Source organism: Nansenia antarctica (assembly GCF_963989245.1).
Source record: "Nansenia antarctica genome assembly, chromosome: 12".
Lineage (NCBI taxonomy): Eukaryota > Metazoa > Chordata > Actinopteri > Argentiniformes > Microstomatidae > Nansenia > Nansenia antarctica.
In genome coordinates, this window is record NC_137682.1 from 11,168,976 (window position 1) to 11,191,902 (window position 22,927).

The following is a 22,927-nucleotide window of genomic DNA, read 5'->3' on the forward strand; positions in this document are numbered from 1 at the left end:
TTCGAAACATCCCCCTCTCACAGAGAGCACACAGTATTCTAGTGCCAGCGACTTCTTCTGTCGGGGCCGCTCGCCACGATAAAAAAAAGAAAAAATCAAAACAATGCACTCGGAGATGTGTAGAAATGTCCTGACAGTTATGCATATGGGAATATGCGTCGAGACGGGAGTCCATGTTCTAAATGGCATGCGGCAATTACTGTGAGTGAACTTCGAATCAGCTTCAAAGTTCACAACTTGGAGGAGCAGGGGCCTGTTGGTCTGTGCCGTCTTTGTGTAATTATTGGATTACGACAAAATGCCCTTTTGCGGTAATCGAGGACCATGACCCATTTATTTCCGACACTAAAGAGGATACGGTAGAGGAAGCGTTTGTTACGCATCTCCGGCCCTGTGTTGGAGGAAGTGGGTTTGTGTGGCAGCGGTGGGACAAGTGCAATCACATGTGTCTAGACGCACTTACAAACAAACACACACACACACACACACGCACACACACAAATGCATCCACACACGCATGCACGCATTCATACACACACAAGCCTACTCCCCCGCCCCCCCCTTTCACGCACACACACACAAACACACACACACACACACACGCATCTCCTCCCATCCCCTACTCTGTTCTAGGGTTGTGTCATCCTAAAGGAATCCCTGTAATGAATGAGACAGTCTATTAAAAGCCCAGTCGGACAGACGGAGGGGCTAGGGCTAAACCCCAAGCTCTCAGACCCATACTTCCTGTCTGCCTGGGACTGACGCTAGGCAGACTAACAGACTGCCCCCCCCCCCACTCAACCAAATCTCATTCCACGTATTTTGTGATGGTGGGTTAGGGGGGGTTTGGGGGGGCAGCCTGGGAACCTGCCACACCAGGTGGATCTTGTTGAAACAATATTTCATCTGCTGGGATAACAAAACAGGGCCCTGCCTCTGTAGCGTGTACTGTACTGTAGTCAGTATTGGAGGATGTACCTTTTGAATGTTGTATTTTGGGTGGATGCTCTGAGAGTGAGTGGAATGTGACTTGCATGCCAACCCAAATTGGAGGGAGCTATCATAATAATACTGTAACTTCCTGAAATATCTGTAGAATAATGGAAAAATAATTAGTTAAAAATGTTTTAGTAAGATTTAGCTTGACTTGTGAAGACAACATGGGGCAGTGATTGAAGACGACATGCAGACACTATACACACACACACACACACACACACACACACACACACACACACACAACACACACACACAACACTGAGGCTCTGGGAGTAAGCCCAGTTATAAGGGAAACGCAGCACTGACTCCCTCCGCGTTACACTTAGTTGGATAATTGGAAATGGTAGGGCATTAACTCCAATGGGATTAAGGATGGGAATTAAATATGTTAATCCCCAAAATAGGTAAATAGCCTTGGCGATACAATAACCAATTTCTAGGGTTTCCCCCCAAGGACACATATGCCTTTGAAGCAACACGGTCTCGAGTGTTCCGGAAAGTTCCCAAGGTCATCCCGTGGTGAAGAGGAGCCCAGGCACCCCGGTGGCCGACTCTTAACCTGTTCTCTCCCAGGTCCTTTTGTTCCAGAGATCATTACTCTCCCCCCCTATCCCCTACCCATCCGTCCCTCCTGAGACAACTTTGTTGCCATGTGTTCATCTGCCTTGTAATTATATCATGGGCTTGAATGTCACGGATAGGGGACTTTGCGACAAGGCCTCCGTGGAGATGTGGCAACTGTCTGTGTGTGTGTGTGTGTGTGTGTGTGTGTGTGTGCGTACAATATTATGTGTGAGCCCCAAAATTCTCACTTGAAAGGGGCATAGTACAATGAACATAATGAAATCATACAACGCTGTGTCAGCAAAGGCGTTTTGCCTTCAGAGATACTAAAGTACTAAAAAAGCCTTTTCCCTAAACTACTTGTGAGGCGACATGAAATAAGTTAATAAAAGTATATTCAAAACATTGACGTACAGTAAATATCATTGGGTGAAAGTGCCAGCTGCGTCAGTTGAGGCAAAGTCAAGTTGAATTGCCCAACAGAGATCAAAGTACATTTTTATACACAATTAGTGGACTACAATTTCAACTGGAACTGAAGCATTTCAAAAGACCCTAAGGTCAATTACTCTTTGCATCTGAGAAACTTTAATTTAATGTTGTTGTGTGTGTCCAAAGATGAATGTCTTAGAGGGAGACGAGAAAGGGAAAAAAAAAACATTAAAAGAGAAGTCAATCATTGAAGAATGCGGTTCGTAAAGCACTGCAGTCAAATTCAATAAAGCCATTATTCCAGGCTTAGGTTTTGCAATACTATTTTTCCTGGAGATCCTATATAGCATATCCTCCTCTCTACTTCAGCTGGCTACAGGGCTTTACGGGATGGCATCGATACTCCACTTCAACATTCAGGGAATATGAGACTTTCTCTATTTATCCGCTGAAAATCCTGTCTTCCTCAAATGGTCACGTCGAGAAAAAATACAAGAAAAACCAACTACATCTTACCAACCTCAGAGTATCGCTAGTGACATATTCCATTATGCTGATTACACTTAATGGGGCTAAACAATTGCTAGATGAAGAGACGGGGGGAGTTATCGCTCCCTGGATGGGAAACAGCAATGTTCCTTATCTCCGGCCAAAGGAGGAACCACACACGCAGTCCGCAGTGCACTTATCAGTCATTACACATTTAAGTACGCGAACTTCCCCAGGAGAAAAGCAGATTTTGAAAAAAGGTCTTATAACAATAGTAATACTCACACAAGGCAGCCAACGATATTTAGTCAGGCATGGGGGGGGGGGGGGGGGGCTTGCCAATAGACAGTGACTCTGAGCCAGTTGTTTCCACTTTGGCCTATGGGGCTGCCAGTGCAGCAAATTGCAAAGCATTACCAAGTCTTTTTTATTAGTTTAGCAAATAATACCCATGCCATAGATGTGGCAAGGATATTAATTTACGGAAATGAGGGACAGGGTAAATAAAGCCTGTTGCTTGACTTGTTTCGACAGGAAGCTTGTTGGGGACCAGTGCAGAGGCGGGGTAGGGAAGGGTGGGGGGGTTGGAGGATGGGTGGAAGGAGGAAACGATTATGACCTCATTTAATAGTCGCTAAGCCAGACCCTTAGAATGCCCATGCAGCTCTACCAAGAAAAAAAATGAAAATGCAAGTCACCTCAGAACATTGTTCCTGTTGCAATAAAAATGCATGTATGTTAACTAACCTAGGTTCCTCTTTAGCCACCCCCACCCCAATTCATGCATGTACACAAATGCATGCACACACAAACACACACACACACACACACACACACACACACACACACACACACACACACACAAACAAACCTGGTGGAAACTGGTGAGGCTGGACGAGGTAGAAATCCGAGGGGCTCATAGTTATGCTTGTAGGAAGTAGGAATGGTATTAAACACCTGTGTTTGATGCCATTCCCTATTCCGTTCCATGCATTACAATGAGCCTGTCCGATTTCCGGCCTCCCCTGACACATATTTTTGTGTTTTGTTAGAATCCTGCACAGCCAAGGTGGGTCCCCTTGATGAGAGCCTGATCTGTCCCTACACAATCACAACAGCGTGATTAAACAAACCGTATCTTTGGATGAGGGGTGTGTGTGTGTGTGTGTGTGTGTGTGTGTGTGTGTGTGTGTCTGTGTGTGTGTGTGTCTGTGTGCGTGCGCGCGCCGTATGTGGAGGGGGATATGAAATGCTGCTACGGTGCCGGGGATATGATAAGAGTTTGGGAAGTCGCGTGGCGATTGCCACAGGCGGGTGGGTGCGCATGGGGGCTAGCTAATTTTATTCATTTTACCTCCTTCTCCGGATAATTGTTTCTGTCAACCAGCGGCGGCTCGATAAAGGATTTCACGGCGCTGAAAACAGTTACACGGCTACTTTGGAAGGCGATCACGAGAGATGATAATATTTATCACCTGCTTTAATATCCTCTTGTGTGAAAATTGATTCCTTCTCTTGTGGATCTCCTTCACAGGGATCATCCTTTTTTCCAAGCATTCAAATTGTGGGCTTCAGAGGTGTCTGTAGTTCATTATTGTTCTTGATCAGATGAAGGGCTAGACTCTCTAATAGAAAGAAACAAAGGTTCAAGTCAGTACCTGTGAAAAAAGGGTTATTCATGTTGTCCCTGTAGGGGAATCCTTTGAATAACCCTTTTGGGTTCCATGTCGAACCCTTTCCCATTTAGAGGGTTCTAAATTAAACTGGAACGTTTTTCAAAGGGTTCAGACTCTTTTTTTTCTAAGAGTGCACTGTTCAGCCTACACAAAGTCAATCCATCGTATACCAGTGGAGGCTGGTCCATTGAGGAAGAGGAGGATAGTTCTACCTTACATTTTGATACAATAAAATAAAATAAAAAATCAAACTTCTCTACAAAAACTACAATCTACTGCACAAAATGCACTCACACAAACAGCTCACACATGAACACAGAGTGAAGTTTCACTTTCTATGGTCTCAACAATGGTTCCAAATTGGTTGAAAATGGTACTAGATGTTGAATGGGAGTAGAGGAGACGGACTTGGCAGGTCCTCCTCACTGCTCCGTAAACCCCTTTATTTTGTGTTATTATTATTTATTTATTTATTTACATTGGTGCAGTGTAAAATGAGGGGCTTCCGACAATAGCTCACAGACCAAATATGAGGGCTCAGACCGAAAATTCCAATGAAATCATAGGCTAGCAAATGTATATTTTTTTTTTTAATAAAGGCTGGTTCACTGACTTCATAAAGGCTCAATTCCATTTCACCCCTTGCCCCTACCACAGTGGTCTTCAACCGGGGGTCCGCAGAGGTACTGCAGGGGGTCCGCCAATTTTTGACATTTTTCACCAAAATAATCAGTGAGAATTAAAAAATATAACAAAAATGATATTGAGTAAAGTACAAGCATTAATAGGCAATAATAAGCTACTTTTGACAAAAACTATTTACAAAATAAATGATGCCCATGATTCTAGAGTCTCACATAACGTCAGCTGAAAAAAATAAAAAACACACACCTGTCTAGCAAGCTAGGTGTTGGCTAAAACGCTGCAGTTCGGTCTTCATTGCGAAATTAACGTTAATTAATAACTAGCATAACGTTACTAATTTAGTTAGTTTGATAATAACAAACCCGCCTCTTTGCTTCTCTATGCGCCGCACCGCTTGTTAAGTCGTGACGTATTTCCGGGGCCAACGTTGGCTGAGGCGCTGTCTTCGAGATGCCGAAATAATAATAATAATTAATTATATTTATATAGCGCTTTTCCGAGGCTCACATACCCTGACAATATGGAGAAAACGGTAAAGTGCTGTGTCCCTTGTTGTATGAATAGATCCGAGTCTAAAAAACGATTAAACTGTCATTCTACCGCTGTAGTTCACAGGTACTCCGGTGCGGAGAATTTCTGATTTGGACTCGGAAATGGCTAAACGTCACTTTTGACGTCAGACTTAACAAGCGGATACGCGCTCCTTTACCATTCCGAGGTCAGATGGCTTTCCCGTGGATCAGTATTGGCGCGCGTCTTTGAACATTTCAATGCATTTCCGCGGATTCCGCGGTGCCTACGCCTGACGTGAAATGCGCAATTGTTGATCACTTGGAGGCACTCGAAAGTCAATTTGAGAAGTACTTTTCTGAGACGGAGTAGTAAAACGGAGTATTGTGTACAGGGCCTAAGTCTTGGAGAAAGCACAAGACATGGATACGGTTTCCATGCAAAGACAATGCATCCGACGGCTCAAACCTGACAGCCGCTGAGGAAGATCAGCTGATCGACCTAACCACAGACAGTACACACAAGAATGTGTACGAGTCACAGCCTCTCACCCAGTTCTCGATGAGCCTCTTGCCTTTTGCAACAACTTATCTTTGTGAAAGAGGATTCTCCTCCCTCACCTACCTGAAGAGCAAATACCGTTCCAGACAGCAGTCTGAGGATGACATGATGCTCTGCCTGACAACCTCCATCTCCCCCAGAATAGACAAGCTGTGTACCACCAACCAGGGCCAGTCATCTCACTGAGGTAGGCATACCTTGCTTCCTGAAGCTAAAAGTTTCATTGTTGAAAAATAATAATAATAATAGAAAATATAACCTACCCCTCTGTTTTGAGCGTTCACGTGTAGTGGTAGGATGTCTCGGTTGTTGTTGGGATGAAGGCGTAGGCCCTCCAAACAAAAGAACACTCCATCGGAGTGTTATGGACAATCTCCCAGAATGCCTTGCGAATCATCGGAAAGATAGTGACGCACACTATGCAATAAGAAAATCACAAATGTAATTATTTTCTTCGTTAATAAAGATTTAAAAATGATGATAACCATCATATTATCTTAGTTTAATGTCATTTCACTGTATTCTAGACCTTTTCTTTATAACAAACATGTTTCTAGCTAGCTATCTAACGTTACAATATTGTTTTAAAGCTGATTTGTGCATGACAGTCCCACATTTGGACATATTTCCATGTCGCATTTCCCCCCTTTGACGCACAACATTTAAATAAGTCCAGAGGCGAAGTTGTTGCACTTGTTACCGTTGTTATAAGGGTATGAGTATGGATTGCTATCCTACAGAGCACGGGTATTCTGTCAAGGTCTGTCAACTGGCCTGGTAATGAAGCATTGTTCTTTTTTATTTGATGACTTGTTTGATCAACAATATCACAAGCATCCTTGCTTTTCTACGATACCACTGAGGGGTAGGGGTACAAATAAGAAATGGGATTGGGCCTAACTAGCTGTCCGTGTAGCTGCAGTTCGCAACAATATTCTGAGACGAATATAACTTGTATATATATATATATACAGACGTATATTTAGTATGAGGAGAGAGAGAAGGAGATCAATTTAATTTAATTTATTTAAATTCGCTCAGTTTCGTCGATTATCCCGAGGTGATGACCACTCCACTGCAAACACCAGTGTCAACTCTCTCCTGACATAAACTGTGCCCTCTGATCTCCTGGGGCATTCAGGATTCCTCTTCCTGTTAAATGATCTCATGACTGTATACAGTCAATCACTTTGTGGTGTTTGTCTTCACAGTCAAATGTGACACGTTCTAGTGTTTTGGTCCGCATGTCGGCAACCAATCAAAATGTTCAGACTTGTATTTTGAACTATGAACTATAGTATATATATATATATTCAGAACTATGTTTCAACGTTGTTGAGAATCACAACCCAAACTCAGTAGTCAAGCCAAAATACTGCAATGCAATGGATTCGGTGAGTAATCCCCACTGCTACAAAATGAACTATAACACTACTTTACATTGTTAGCAGGCTCACAAAACAAGCTGTGTTAGTTGACTAGCGATGTTGTCATTGGTTTCCAACAAGAAGTGGAAGGATTGTGGAAGGATTGTGTTATTCACCAATGCATCCATGATAAGTCTGTCCTGCACACTGCTCAGCTATTCCCTAGAGGAACTGGTCCCCATTATATTTGTGTATACATGTCTTTAATAAAGGTTTTCAGGTTAAAATCATTTATCTTTGAAAATGTTTGAAACCAGCTTTGTCGATGACACAAACACAAACAGTTGCAGTGATATTTAGTACCAATGCGACAATGTAATATTCACACTAAAACACTCTAGCGAGAGCATACAAGTTGATATGTGCGAGCAATTATTCAGAGTCATCGAGTTTGTTGCCCCTGAAAAGCTTTATGGGTTTTATAGGTTGTCCCCCAAGTTCAATCGAATAAATGCTTTCAATTCCAATGCTCACCTTTACCTTAAAAAATGTGACAGGTTTCCACCAATTCAAAAGAAGACTGCCCCCCGGACAGCCTTTCCCCCAGAGCTTCATTGCCAGCGCTAAAGCGTGCTGCTTATAAACCCTTTTGTGGACATCTCTTTTACCTCTCATCAAAAGGAAAAAGTAGAAGTGCAGTCATTCCTTTTTCTTTCTATGACTTCAATAAGAGAGAGATTTGTTCACCTTCTCATCCACCACTTAATCTTTTTAATGCACTCATTGAATTTGTGTACTTTTATGCTTAGTGGGTAGCGACACCATATTGCACATCGGGCCCTATGTTACTATTATGAGCGCTAGGCTTGAGTGAACAAATGCGCTGAAAAGAGTCAACTCCACTCCACTCCACTCCACTCCACAAGCCCAGCCCCCTCCTTTCCCTTCCCATACATTTACAACACAGCTCTTAGAGTTTAGGTCCTTGTTATGACCAGGGTCACGTCAGCCACTCTGAAAAGGATAAATTGAAATGGTTCCTCTTAGGGAAAAAAAATACAAAAAAACTGGCCAAGATTCCTGAAATAGGAATCTTTTCAAAGAATAGACTGGAGAGTGAGGATCGGGGTGGGGATGGGGATGTGTGTGTGTGGGGGGGGGGTTGTAGTCTTGTTAAAGCCACACTGTAAAGCCAGCCCTGCTACTGCTGCAAAGAGGTGTGTAGAAGTGCTAGTTGTGTGTGTGTGTGTGTGTGTGTGTGTGTGTGTGTGTGTGTGTGTGTGTTTTGGGGGGTGTTTTAGGGTGGGGGTGGTGTGGGGAGGGTAGTTCCCATTGCCGACTGGAATGAATGGTATGGAGTTGTGACCAATCATGCATGCACCCGTCTCACCCTTTTTTCCTCCTCTCTCTCTCTTTCTCTCTCTCTCTCTTTCTCTCTCTCTCTCTCTCTCTCTCTCTCTCTCCACTGTTTGCCTAGCGTCCCTCTCCCTCTCCCCTCTATTCTGTGTGCTGGGCTGGGATGAGGAGGACACTTAGCCGGGCCAGTGGAGTTGGGGGGGGCAGCGCAGCGTGAAATAAGGGAGAAGAGCAACTGAACCAGAAACAGCCCAATACAGGCTGCTCATTACAGAGGGCCCATGCCTGACGCACCCCACCCAATACGAGAGCTCAGGAGGGGTAGGGTGAGACAGGGCACACGGGTCCTCTCCGCTCTGCTCCCTGACCCCTTGTGAGAGGAATAGACCAAGTCCAGGCAGTGTACCAGGAGGAAGAATTGTTGAGGCGAACATCTACTTAGCTAACTAGGTACAAATAGTGCTGGCTGTTCAAATATATTAGAAGATACTATTCTGTTCCTCTTCATATTATGAGAACACCACTTCTCTCTCTCGCCTGTTCTAGTTCAAATATTATCCTACATACATGCATACTGTACATATATACATACATACATACATACATACATGTTTGTATACTGTATACTATTTGTACACTGCAAACATTTTTTTAACTTAAGTGAGAGCTACATATGTACTATACTGTGGTCATGCTGAATGTATAAAAATGACGTTTTTTATACAAATCTGTTTCCACACACTCCCATCTGTCCCAACATTAGCCTGGCCTGGCCCGTTCCATGCGTAAAGAACATTTTAAACTCTTGTCCAGGCTGGCAGAATTGGAAAAGGAGAAGATAAATATGTTTATTGTGTGACCCTCGTTTGCGCGACAGCTGACGAAACATTTGCTGCAACTTGTTTATTTAGTTCTTATTTCCTCTCTTTACATATGAGCAGCTGCCTCTGAAAACATGATTCACAAACACGGAATTCAAGGACAGATACAGTATTGATGCCAAACAAACATTATGACATGAATTCATTATCAAAAATAGATCTAAACCAAATCATGTGTCACATAACTAATAGGTTTTGTTGCTGTTTTGCTATCTTACTCAGGTCTTTTCTATAAACTACTACAGTAAAACGTATAATCTAAACCAAAATCTAAACAATAGTTGTTGTTGCTGTATTTTTTTGTAATGTCATCACATGATGTCATTATTATTATTTCTTTTGCTTGACATGTCTCACTCTATTCTAAACCCCATTCAGTGAATACACTCATTCATCATTTGTAAATAAACCATCTAGTACATTCCATTGATATTCAAGGTTAATCACGTGTTGCTGTCTTGTGTGCCAAGAGCAATGAACCAGAGTGTTCTACTCATCTTAAGTGCACGGACGACACATTCAACTGAGTGCAGAAAAAAGAGAAAATTACTCAATATTCGTAAAAAAATAAATAAATAAATGAATACATGTGCTGCACAGCCCATATTTATAACTCGGTTTTACCTCAACACACATAACAAGTGTTATAGTATACATGTGAATAGAATTATAGATATTAAAATAATCATTGGTCTGTGGAAATCGTCATTGGAAATGATAAAATAATAACCTTCCCATCTCATCTTTTGTAAGTAGTCATCTTTTTGTTTAAATATAAGAGAAGAGACTGCGCTTCACACTGCCTCTTTATTGTCATCCACTTTCTCAAAGTCACATGTTCTGTGAAATACTGCCATCTATTGGTCGGTGGGAATCTAAGGGAGTTGTCACAGACAAGGTTCAGGATAAACAGGCTGACCATTTCACTCACTCTTTTATATTCTGTGGGCTCTTTTAAAGTATGAATTCTGAAACAGAAATGGAAACCAAAACTTGTAAAAATGCAAAAAAAGTGTTCAGTGTGCACCTTTAATGTGATGAATTAGACAGAGTTGATTACTACTCTCTCTGGGACAGACTTGGCCTGGGATGATCCTCCAGACGCGACATCCATATCTCATCTTAGATTTGATTTCTCTTCCGTGCTCAAGTGTGACACTCACTCACACACACACACACACACACACACACACACACACTCACACACACACACACACACACACACACACACACACACACACACACACACACACACACTCACACACATATGCACACAACGACTGTACAGTCTGCTGTCCCCAATAGCAAAAGTATGAAGGTTGAAAAGCATGGCAGCGTTTTGTGGAAAAGGAGTGAAAGTGTATTTCCTTGCCACATCTGAGGGGTTGTGACACAATATTCCCCAGACCAGTTCGCTGAGAAAGGCTCCCCACAGAAGGCTGTTGTGTTTCACTAAATGTATTTTGCAGCATATAGCAGGTTGTTCGTCACAGGGTCTGTTGAGCTTAAACACATACACGCTCGCTAGGAACTTTGAAGTGTGAAAATAAACATCCCCAACCACTAATCTTTTTTCTTTCTTTTTTCTTTCTCTCTCTCTCTCTCTCTCTCTCTCTCTCTCTCTCTCTCTCTCTCTCTCTCTCTCTCTCTCTCTCTCTCTCTCTCTCTCTCTCTCTCTCTCTCTCTCTTTCTTTCTCACTCTCTGTGGGTCTTAAAAAAAAAAAAAAAGGCTCAACCATTTTTATGTGGGTTTCATTTATAACTTTCATTTCAATTTATTTATCCATCCATTTGTTATTGTTGTGGAACCGGTGCCAAGGACTCTGGTTAGTGAAAATGCCATATTCTTTGATTTGATTTTATAGGATTTCATCAGGGACCACTGGCTTCGCGGTCTAAGTGCCGGACTACTGTTTGCATTTAAACATCCATTTGGGGAATCCCCTGTGGATTCATTTGTTTCACAGAGGTCCAATTACCCCCCACCCCCCCCAACCTCCCAAAAAAGAAAAAAAGATATTTTTTTCTGTTGCAATTAAACAGATTGTTCCTGTTTATGTTTGGTGTCCTTAGGAAGAGGGTTCCTCGTAAGGGTCACCGTTTTAATTAGCCACTATTTAAGAGCAATAACAAACTGATTATTTGCCAAATGGCTCTTGCAAAGAGAGAGGTCTTAAGCGGTGGGTACCTACCAAGCCTCAATGCACCCCCTCCTGCCACCATTATAATTGTGCCTAAACAGTGCTGCAACGATGACATACATTTGCAAAAATCCTGGTTTGATTAAGGTTACTATGGATACCGAATACGTCCCCACTGACTTGGCGATGTGTGTGCATTTTTTCCCTCCCCTCTGTGCAGTGTCCTAGCACTGACTGAATATATGCTCTTTATGTTCTCCCCTGTTTAAATATTTGGCAGAGCATCCGCGGGAGATCAAAATATGTGTATCTGTTAAATGTCAGGACTAAAACGGTCCCCCGTTTAAAAAACAGTTCTCACCGTGGAACACCTGCTGTACGGCAAGCGGCGGGAGAATTTGCATGTTGGTTTGATCCAAAATGGAAAACAATGCCTCAATGATGTTTACACACAGATGACTCCCTACCTGGATTTTTTTGTTGCTGTTGCCTTTAGCACATTTAACACATGTTATGTTGTACTTTGTTTGGAGCAACATACAGCAAAATGCCATTTTTAGGAACAGGCTATAGGGATATATATATATATATCATGTTTACTTTATTTTTTACTTTCGCACTTCTTTCGTCTTCTATTTTCTTTTTTGGCATGCAATCTATCCTAATCCACTTGAGAAAGGCCATTTCCTCTGCTTGAAAGGATCCTACCGTATTTTTTCATCAAATATGGTTTTCATTGTACCTGGGTGAAATGATCTGGATGAGCGTGACCCCTCATGGGAAGTCTCTTTGACCCTCTAGAGGCCCGGCCAGGCTTCGGCAAGGCGTAGGATGCCTCTGAGAGCGACTGCAGGCCCCTCTCTTCACGCCACTTGGCCTTTGTCTTCCTTGATGTGTCTTTCTGTCTGTCTGTGGCTATGAAGGAGGAGGGGGAGGTCAAGGGGGGGAGGAGGAGGTGGGCTAGGTCTGTTTCCTGTCCTGGCCGTCCCCCGGTTGCATTGAAAGCAGCTGATGCTATCTCACGGCAAGCATTGTGGTGGCACCCCCCATCCTTTACCACGACTAATCGAATGCAGCTGTTTGGAAATACCAGAAATGCCTACTAAGACATTGGTACTCCTCAAACCCAGACCCCTACCTAACCCCACTTTTGGAAATTAAAGGGTGGCACCATTATTGGCATGTTCATGTTGAGGGGGGTTGGGGGTGGCTGGGAAGAGTCACTGCTCCCCTAATTTCACCCCCTGCCCTCATGCACACGGACACACATTCACGCAAACGCACACACACACACACGCACGCACACATTCTCACGCAAAAGCACACACGCATGCATGCACGTAGACACACACACACTTACACGCACACACCCACACACACACACACACACACACACACACACACATACAAACGTAGATGGAGATTTTGTGAAAATGTTCTAATTGCACTTAATAATTCTTGCAATATGAGCCATATGAGGGTCTCTTTCCCTGGGCCTCTGAGGGCAATATAGGGGGAAAGGCCTATTATTTATTTTATTATGATTGTGACCAAGGACGCTTTGGGTTTGATTGTGTTTTGTTTGAACAAGTTTGCTAATGAACGCCAATCCGGCCCTGGTAGTTCTTAATGCATATCTGCCGATCTGTTAGTCCCCGCAGATCTTAGCCAAACACTGGCACTGCAAAACAAATCTGTCTGTCAGAACAAGGTTACACACTCCTAATTAAGGTCTTGACTCTCTGTCCTTAATTCCAAGTCAAGCGTCAGGTTTCCCTGATTGGTACAAATCTTTTCTTTGCCAAAAAGAGTACAAGAACGGGTCGTGAGTTCACCTTGGTGGTGATTTGCTTGTACGTTTAAAAGACCATTGATTACGTAATTAGAAGGGGGAAAATGTGTGTGCTAGCTCCGGAGTGGTTGTATTCTTTGAAGGGCTGGTGGGAACTTTTGGTGCGGAGGATTCAATCAAGAAGTTAGAGCACATTTCACATACAGTACAACACGTGATTCCTCTCACCGGGTCTCCAGTACACTAGCCTGATTCAACCACTGAAAGTGTTTATTAAATGGCCATATGTATGGTTTCTGTTATACTAAGAAAAGCAATTCGGAAAATCTGAATCTCTGAAATGGTCATGATGTCTGCAGAGTCTGGCTTGCTCTACATATGATTGCTGCCTAAGCAAATATGTACTGTATAACAGTTCTCTATATTTGAGACCAAGATCATTACACCCATTTGGTTTCAAACAGACCAAAAAAACTGATGGTCAGTCTGGCAACACAATTTGTCTTTAAAGCGGTTATGGATCGTCTGACCATTGAGTGGTCGGAGTGCAGAGGCCACTTGCACCAAAGCAAAATAAACTCAAGGGGAAGGAAGTGGTTAACATTAACAAGGTTCCAATAAGAAGATTAAATGTAAAACACTGGCCTGTAATTGATGTGTTCCTAAGCAAAAGCCCTGCTTGCTGTTAATGTGTGCTGCGGAGTGGACATAATTGCTCCCAGATCTGCAGCATAACTCTATGGGCAATGTTGATTAGTTAACGTCTTTACAGTAAATAGTTGCAACTAATCATGCTACATAATGGCTATTCGCATTTGAGCAGCAACAAAATTGACCTTATATCTGTGTGCTATTTACAGCACCTTTGAAGTAGCAAGTCTTGATTACGCCCCCCCCCCATACACACACACTCACACACAAAATACTGTATCTGTTCATATTTGTTCCATACATATATAATGCTTTAAATGTATTTAAAGTTTAAGAATTGTTCAGATCGTACATTCTTGTTGAGATTATTTTGTAGTACAAGATGTTGTAGTCTACTGTACTCTAACAGGAAGCATTTCTAGTATCTTCACACCAAACTGGTCAATGGTCAAATTTGCTTTTACCCACTTGACTTATACCAGTGTTGGTACTATGTAGAAGCTTCTGACAAAGTATTTTCCAACACTCATATCATCTACTCAACAGTGTATGGGAAGTATTTGCTCAAATGATATCGGGACCCCATTTTAAAAGCTCTAATGAGCAGAAATATAGTGTCTATAGATGCAGTTGTATTAGTTCATTCCAAACCTCATTTTGTATGGCACCTACAGTATAAGGAGCTTGTAATAATTTATAGAGTTAATAATTTAACAGTACACTAAGGGCCAGTTTCACAGACAAGTCTTAAGCCTAGTCCTGGACTAAATCACACTTTCAATGTAAAATCTCAATTGAAGATGCTTTTTAGTCTAGTAGTCTAGTCTAGCTTAAGCCTTGTCTGTGAAAGTAGCCCTTGGTGTTCTAGCTAATTGGTCGGTTTGTAAGCAGAAAGTAGCGAGTTCGATACCCGCTTAGAGCAAGCTACTCTACCCCATTGTTCGCCACATTGGTCTGAGAAGTGGAATGGCAACCAAGGCCATCGGAGAGGCGTGTCCACGTGAGGACTCTGTATAGTGAAGAGTCAGGGCACGCTCTCCCGAACGAAGGGGATAGTGTAACGACCTTGTGTAAGGCCTGTTAGCAGCTCCGCCAAGGGAGTTAACTCTTGGTGTTGTAGCTAGCACGGTTTGTAAGCAGAAGGTTGTGAGTTTGATACCCGCTTTACTAAGTGTTTCAATGGTGATGCTTCACAGCCTCCTATTGACTGAGGGGATACTACAAGACCTTGCATTGAACCTACAGCTGACAGCTCCTAACATCTTAACAGGTTGTCTTTACACCTACAGTACATATACCATTGACAGCTGTGAAGCTTGTTTATGGCATTGAAGGACAATTGGGTGGGTTAGCCTAGTTGAGCTAGCATCTACGATTAGCCACGCCATAGGCATGCCAATCTGTTTACATAGAAGGAGACAGTTGACTCCCCCATTCCTTTTGAAAAATTGTTTTCAATACTATACTATAGCAAAGAAAAGCCCAAGGCAAAGTTAGAAAGCATTAAATGTATGCCATTACAGCTCATAAATGAAAGTAATCCAAGACGTTCTAAGATTATCCATTGAAATGCTGTCAAACAAGGACAATAGATCCAATCCCATCAACTCTCTGTTACAGTATACAAATATACCTCTGCAAAACGAAGAGAGCTGAGAAATTAGGAACAACGTAACCCAAGGGCAAGGCGCCTGGGTTCAAGCAGGCGTTTACTTAAATCATCATGTCTGTGCATACTGTAGCCTACGTTTGGGCTCCCAGATTCGTACGATGCAATGGAAGGTTATGGATAGTGTCGGAATGTTAATGGTTTTCCGATAATTACCGCTATCTGAAGACTGCAATCGTTCATTTCAGACAGTTATAAACAAGAACTGTACATCTGTTTATTTTCAGAGGGTTTTCGGTGGGAATGCGCAAGCCTCAGTGCAAGGTTGGTAGAGGTTTACTCATATTTCTAAATAGAACTAGAAGCTAATCTCCCTCTTCAACCGTGACTGGCGTCCTACATTGAGGGCGTACATCTCTTAGGTACCAGAAGGGGTATGCAAAACGAAGATTATCGGAAATAGTGGTGCAATTGAATAAATAAACAGGACCACAGCCCTGGACCTACTGCCATCTCCCGCCATCTCAGCGATTCAACAGTCTTAAACGAGGTCTGTACTGAGAAACATTGGCATTTCTGAAAATAGCATCACTAAAACCGAAGACTGCAATAAACCTTTGCAACACAGTACTTTACAGTTAGCCTGTCCTTTACCCGTGAGTACATTGTAACAATGGGTTATCAAAAAAAACTAAAAACATGTCCTTTAAACATACATGTATACATTGTATTCTACCAAGAACATTATGAAGTGTTACAAATGAGTCCAAAGGAAAACCTAAAAACGACATACATTATCAATGTATAAACCTGTCAACAATGCGACTTGCACCCCTTGTTCTAAACCCTAACGTGTTTAACCTTTTGTGGGAGATAGCGGCCATCTGGTTTGTTGGTCCCCCTCTCTTCTCTGACAACCTCCTGTGGTAGTTGTAATGAGGATGAAAAATCAATCGATTGACAAATGAAGGATTCGCGTACCGACAGAAAGCTAATTACAGCTGTTAGAGCAGCCACCGTGGATGGATGGATCTTACCGGAATGAGGGATAACGCTTCACTATCTGCTTGGCACCTCGAGGAGCATCATTGAAACAATTATTTTATTGACTTTTATTCCTCGTCTGTGTTTGCAAGTCTATGTATGGTGATGTCAACACATATTCTGCAGTCTTTTGAGTGATCTAATAGTATATTTTTCTACACTAACAGTTTATTGAAGAGTTAAATCTACCGTTGATTGTATTATGTACAGTATATTATTATCTATGTACGTGGAAAATGTAGGTACTGAATCCAATTTGAATTTAAACTCCCCAGTAAAAAAATTGTGTTAAGCAACTTTTGCAAAGAAAAAACACAGGTCAAGCTTTTCAACAAAACATTATAGAACTGTCATTCAACATCATAGTGTTCTCTACCTGTTAGGCAGAGATGTGAACTTTTGTAGCATATTTTGATCATCACATGTAATCAACATCTCTCTGGTATTTACTGTACAGAAGCAAACTATTAAAAGAAGAAATGTTGCTTGGGGATGTCAAAGGCACTACCACGGAAACCATGCCTTTATACTGTACCAATGATATTAGATGCTTGCTTCAGAACATACATTACATTTGGGAACAAGGTACAACTGTCCACATCCAGTAAAACATTTAGGTAAATACTATATACATTCCCAATGCTAATTTAATCCCACACTATAGGCCTATGCTGTGTTTGGCTGTGCACACTACCATTGCTAATGTATGAGGAGCCATGCTAAGGTTGTGATACTGTATAGCTCTGTTTAGCATGAGTAATTGATTAGAAGAATTATGGTTGTTGGAAGTCCTTTGCCTGTTCATCAATCACAGTGGTATTGTAGAGGGGAGGGAACACTATGGTGAGTAATGGTATTGATGAATTCTCGTTGTACACAGTTGTCTGGGGAAATGTCTCAGCTTAGTGTAGCAGATGTCTCATAATGCTGGAATTATATGATTACAATAATTGTCTTTGTTCAAGTAATCGTGACGACAACATTCACTCAGCCGTAGATGATTGTGGGCTGTTGTAAAGGCAGAGAGAAAACGCAGGAATGCCTCCTTCACTGTTTCAGCTAATTTCCCATAATCCTCTCTGATAAGGCCATTTGGTCCCACCTATGTCATATAGAGACGTGACGCACATTAGTCAATTAATAGTCTGTTAAATGACAGCGGTTCCAGCCAATTGATTTACTCTTGGGACCTGCGTTGCCATTGGCCTACAAATCCAAGGCACAGAAGCAGAGACAAAGACACTGACGCTAGCCTAGCCTCAATTGCTGCAATGCAATATTATATATTTTCTGTTGTAGGCCTAGTTCAGTAATACACGGCAGTAATTGTGTAGCAGTTATTTAAGAATCAGTGAAGTCAGTATGGGTTTGTTTCTTTTGTTGGTACTGATGCTGTTCCGCAACTCCTAAAATCAGCAGCTTTTGTTCACATTATGTTCTATTAACAAACATAATTGTGTTTTAATATTCTAATGTACATTTACTACACATATACTTTATATATGAGATACAAAAGCACATGCCATATTAGATGTTCTGTGTGAATATTCACACAAAGGACAGAAGAAGTGTGTATTATTTCAGAAGTCTCTCTATCAAAATGAATTGTTTCTGGGAGGTCGGCGAGCCACATATCAAATGGACCTCTTTAGAGCCAAGCATTCCCACCGGAGCCGGGGGAAAATGGCCCCCTATTATGCAGCCTTCTACCGAGGCCTTACCTCCTGACAAGGGTATTAAAATGAAATAAATCAGCCATTAGAAGCTGGGCACTCGCAATTGAAACCCTATTAATGCGCCGAGTCGAGAGAGAAGAACCAGTACAATGTGACAATTGAGGAACCCGCAGCCCCTTTAATTGCATCGGGCCCACTTTTATAGCTGTGACTGTATGATGTAAGGTGAGCTCAATGATGAAAACCCCCCCTACCCTCCACCTTACTCCACTTCGACCTACCCCTCCTTAACCACAGTCGTCGGTTGTGGGTTCATCTCGGTCTAGGGATGGCTGGTGGTACCACCCACCCCCCCAACCCCCGCCCTCCACCACTATAGTCCAATGACCATCGTAGCAACTTCCGCTGAGTAGGTCTACAGAGTCATTAAGTAGCATTGGTCATTGGCACAGTCAGGCAGGCATCAATATCAGCGGCCATCCAGCGACAGTTCAGGGCACATCAATGTTGCATAGGTTCTATTCTCATTACGCTCCGGTTAGAAGAGACACAGGGTGATGGATCACAGCTCTCCAACTGGACGTAATTTGGGTGATGTATTACTGGTGTTTCCCCCCATGAAGTGTGTAAGTGATTACATGGACAAAGACAACACACAAACACACACACAGAAACAAATAGAAAATATCCTGTATCCTTGTACTTGTCCGAATCTTGACCCTACAAAGTTGATATCATTCTGGGGCGTGTGTATCTATTGTTCCCTAAAACAAACTTTATTTCCAACAATCCCAATAAAGTACCCATCGACGCTGCTCATGAATGGCTAATACAGTACAAGAAGTGAGTACTGTATCACTTGAGCACATTCTCTTAAATTGCTCCTTTGCAGCCCAGATAATTAATAGTGGTAAGTCAAAACATCCTTTGGCAGGCTGTGTTGTAGCAAAAACAAATGAAGGCATCTGCAAGAGGGGTTAGTGCTTATTTGAAATTTTGTGGGGGCACTCTCTCAACTGTCAATGGTTATTGATATATTCATTAGAAGAACCTATTCTCTCTCTAAGCAGTTTCTGTTTTTGACAGTGGCGTGTTGTCACCATCAGTCAATGAATCAATTTACAATTATGATTCTTGATGGCCCATGACACAAACTTGGAGAGAATGTCATTATATGAACATTAAAGTGATACACAGTACTGGGGTGCTGCCTGCCACTGAGACAGCCAAGCCCTCCCCCCACTCCTATCTTGACATCTTCATCCAAAGATGGGGCCACCTGAATGTAGAGGTGTACAGTATGTACGTTCTGCAAAATCAAGTCTAGTTTTCCAATGGCTCTTTTGAATGTTTTAATCGGTATGTACACTGTCTTCACTGTACAGTAGTTTTCTTTTGCGTTTATTATTAACGCATAGCATTGGTATACCAATATACTGCAGTGTACATTTTGACACTTAAAATGTGTCTCTACTTCTGTTACACTGCCTCAAAATAATGTACATTATTCATATTGTTGACCTGTGTAAGACATTTAATTGTTCACGGCTCAGTTTCTAGTAGACTACAGTCCATGTACAACAGGCGACTGGATTGTATGAGGGAACCTGAGTGTGGTTTATGTATTTGTGTGGTTAAGTGTGGTTTATGTATTTGGTGTTTATGTGGTGTGTGTACAGTATTTGTTCACTGTATGGTGTTTGTATGTGGTCTTTTAAAGACCTTTGTGTTTGGTTTGATGTGATCTCTGTTTGGTCTATACTGTATGTAGTATCTGTGATTGGTCTGTGATCTGGTATATAGTAAAGGTGGTACTGTACTCTATCTGTATTTGGTCAATAATGAATAAGTCTACGTATTTTGTCAATCGTCTCTCTCTTCCTTATATGACCAACATCTGATCTCGGTATTTAGTTTATATGTGATGGACAGTATATGTATTTGGTCTCTGTGTATCTCTAGCTCTGCTCTGTGTGTTTGTCCTGTTAGCCACGCTAGCTGTGATGGCTAGCCTGTGAGAGATATAGTGCTGAGTTCTCCCTGTGGCTCTCTCAATCCTCTGGCTGAGATCACTGACCTTGTTGCCATGGCAGACGGACGTGCCAGCGTGGGAGATTTGATTGCCTGCTCCCCCGCTGAAGTGAAGAAGAGGAGACAGACTAAATGAAACTCCATCCATCTTAATGAAACACAATTATTTTCCACTTATTAATCATTGAAAAATCAATATGTCTCTTCTTGGGCGAGTGTCGCCAGGATTTGTCATCCCGCACCGGGCCTCCATGTATCATCTGCTGCAAGGACAGTCATAGGTTCAGTCACCTGTGTCCTTTAGAGTGGAGGGAGAGTCACTGCCGCGGTTGTGCGAAGAGACACTGGCTGGGACTGGGTGATCGAGGTGGGTCTGTTCGCTACCTCACTCTCTCTCCTTTCTGAGATGGATGGGAACTCATTAAGGGGCTGCTGTTGATGATTGTGTGCTTCCCACAGATCAATTCACTAAACACATTGTATAATGGGTCATTATTAAAGTCCGAGACATCGTATTGACTTTGAGAAAGAACCGTCGCTGGGAAAATGTAAGATCTTCGCCCATTAACTTCACTTCAACACGTGTCCCTGAAAGAAAGAAAGAAAGAAAGTAGCATGTGTTCTAGAGAAACTGTTCAAATTATTTGTGGTATAGATGGGACATTTTTAGGAGGCACAAACATCACACAACCATGATAAAGGCATCATGGAATTGTTGACATCAGTCTCTAAGTGTTAGAAAAGTAACTTTCTCAAACTAACAAAGCATAAAAACAACAACGTGTTTTCTCACTCATTTTTCTGCTAGGTAGAGGAATAAAATCCATCAGTCTGCTATTCCTCAACGTTACCGCTGGTCCCTTCTTCGTGCCGTCGACCCCAAAAGGAAAGCTTGTGGGTGCTTTTTGAAAGATTGTCAAAAGAAATAATGATTCCACCGACTCAACCCTTTGTTTTCCCTCTCAATAAAGAGAGCGACAAGACCGCTGCTGTGATGTATGAGCGTCGAGGGCGCCCGCTCGGTGCCGCGCTGTGCATAAGCAAAGCCATGTTTCACGGCAAAGAGAGCATGCTTTACAGCCGTGGCGAACCCCAGATGAGAATATAATGTTCTACAGCGTATAAATGCTTCAGGTCAATACTTGATTTGCTCCAGCGTGTAGCCCCACTGAGCAGGGGGTCTGGGGATGCATTAGGGGGGCCACTCTGGCAGGTGGGGGTTAGGGGGGGGGGGGGGGGGGGGCAGTGACAGTAGAGCTGGGCCTGGGCAGGGGCCTCCTCTCTTGTGTCCTTAAACCATTTCAGACATGTGGGACTGGGGGAGAGGGGCGGGGGGGGGGGGGGGTGTCTATGATGGAGGGGCAGATGAAGGAGGACTCCCATGCTACATGCCCCCCCCCACGCCCCCCACCATGCCCCACCACCTCCACCACCGCCATTGAAAAGTAGATGATTAGATCCGGGAAAATGTATCAGGGGCCCGACAGGGACAAACACGCGCCAAACATGCTATCTGTGTGTCCCACGTCTAATGTGAAGATGTACAGAGAATGATGTTCAGGGACAGAGGAGGGACAATGAACTCTATTGATAGACCCCCTACATTCATTTCTCACCTCCCATCATCTCCATCCCCCGTCCACATTATACAGTTACACCCCAATCTATGTTCTAACACAAGCCTCTGCTTCCACCAGGACCCCCAGCTCCATCACCAGAAGAATCTGTTTGGGCACAGGGGAGACAGAGATACAGCGTACGCCCAGTCACTAGTGTGTTTTTCTCCATCTTTGTTCATTTAGATGCAGGCCGCATGCCATGCCCATCCACCCCCAGAGATAGAAATCTATGTCTGTGTGGGGGGGAGTGTCAAATAATGGATGAGGTTGGGACCCGTTTCTCTCATTCTTAAATATTAATGTGCAGACTGCAGACTTTGGTAAACATTGCCGATCCACCAGCCTGCCATGCTGAGAAGAGGTGTATAAAAATTTATTTACACAGCAAAGGCTACTCTATTTTGTCACGTCCATATTATGGTTCCTACTATCAAACTATACGTGTGTCTCCTTTCTGATGCATGATACATTAGGCTACTGTTTTTAGCCTTTGAACTACAGCAAGTTATATCTCACTACAGTATCTCTATCCATTTAATCAGATTTTGTAATTTATTTGGTCTAGTTCATTTTGTTTTGATACAGGTACAGCACAAGAAACCAGAATGTATTGTTTGGCAAATAATTGTTTTACAGAGGATACTGCCTGGTACCTAGCATTGTGTCAGATGTTCCTCATTGGTTAACAGGGGCTGTGCCACGGCTTGAAAGATTGCCGCACAGAAAAAAGCAGAGCTAAGCATTATGAGGTCAGATAGTCGGCCGTTTTAATGCAAAATTAATGAGTTGTTCTCCAGAGCGAGTTTGTCTTCTACAGGAAACAATTAATTTGCGGCCCGGGCTATAAGGGGGTTTAATGCTTGTCACGGCGGCTAGATGAGCTG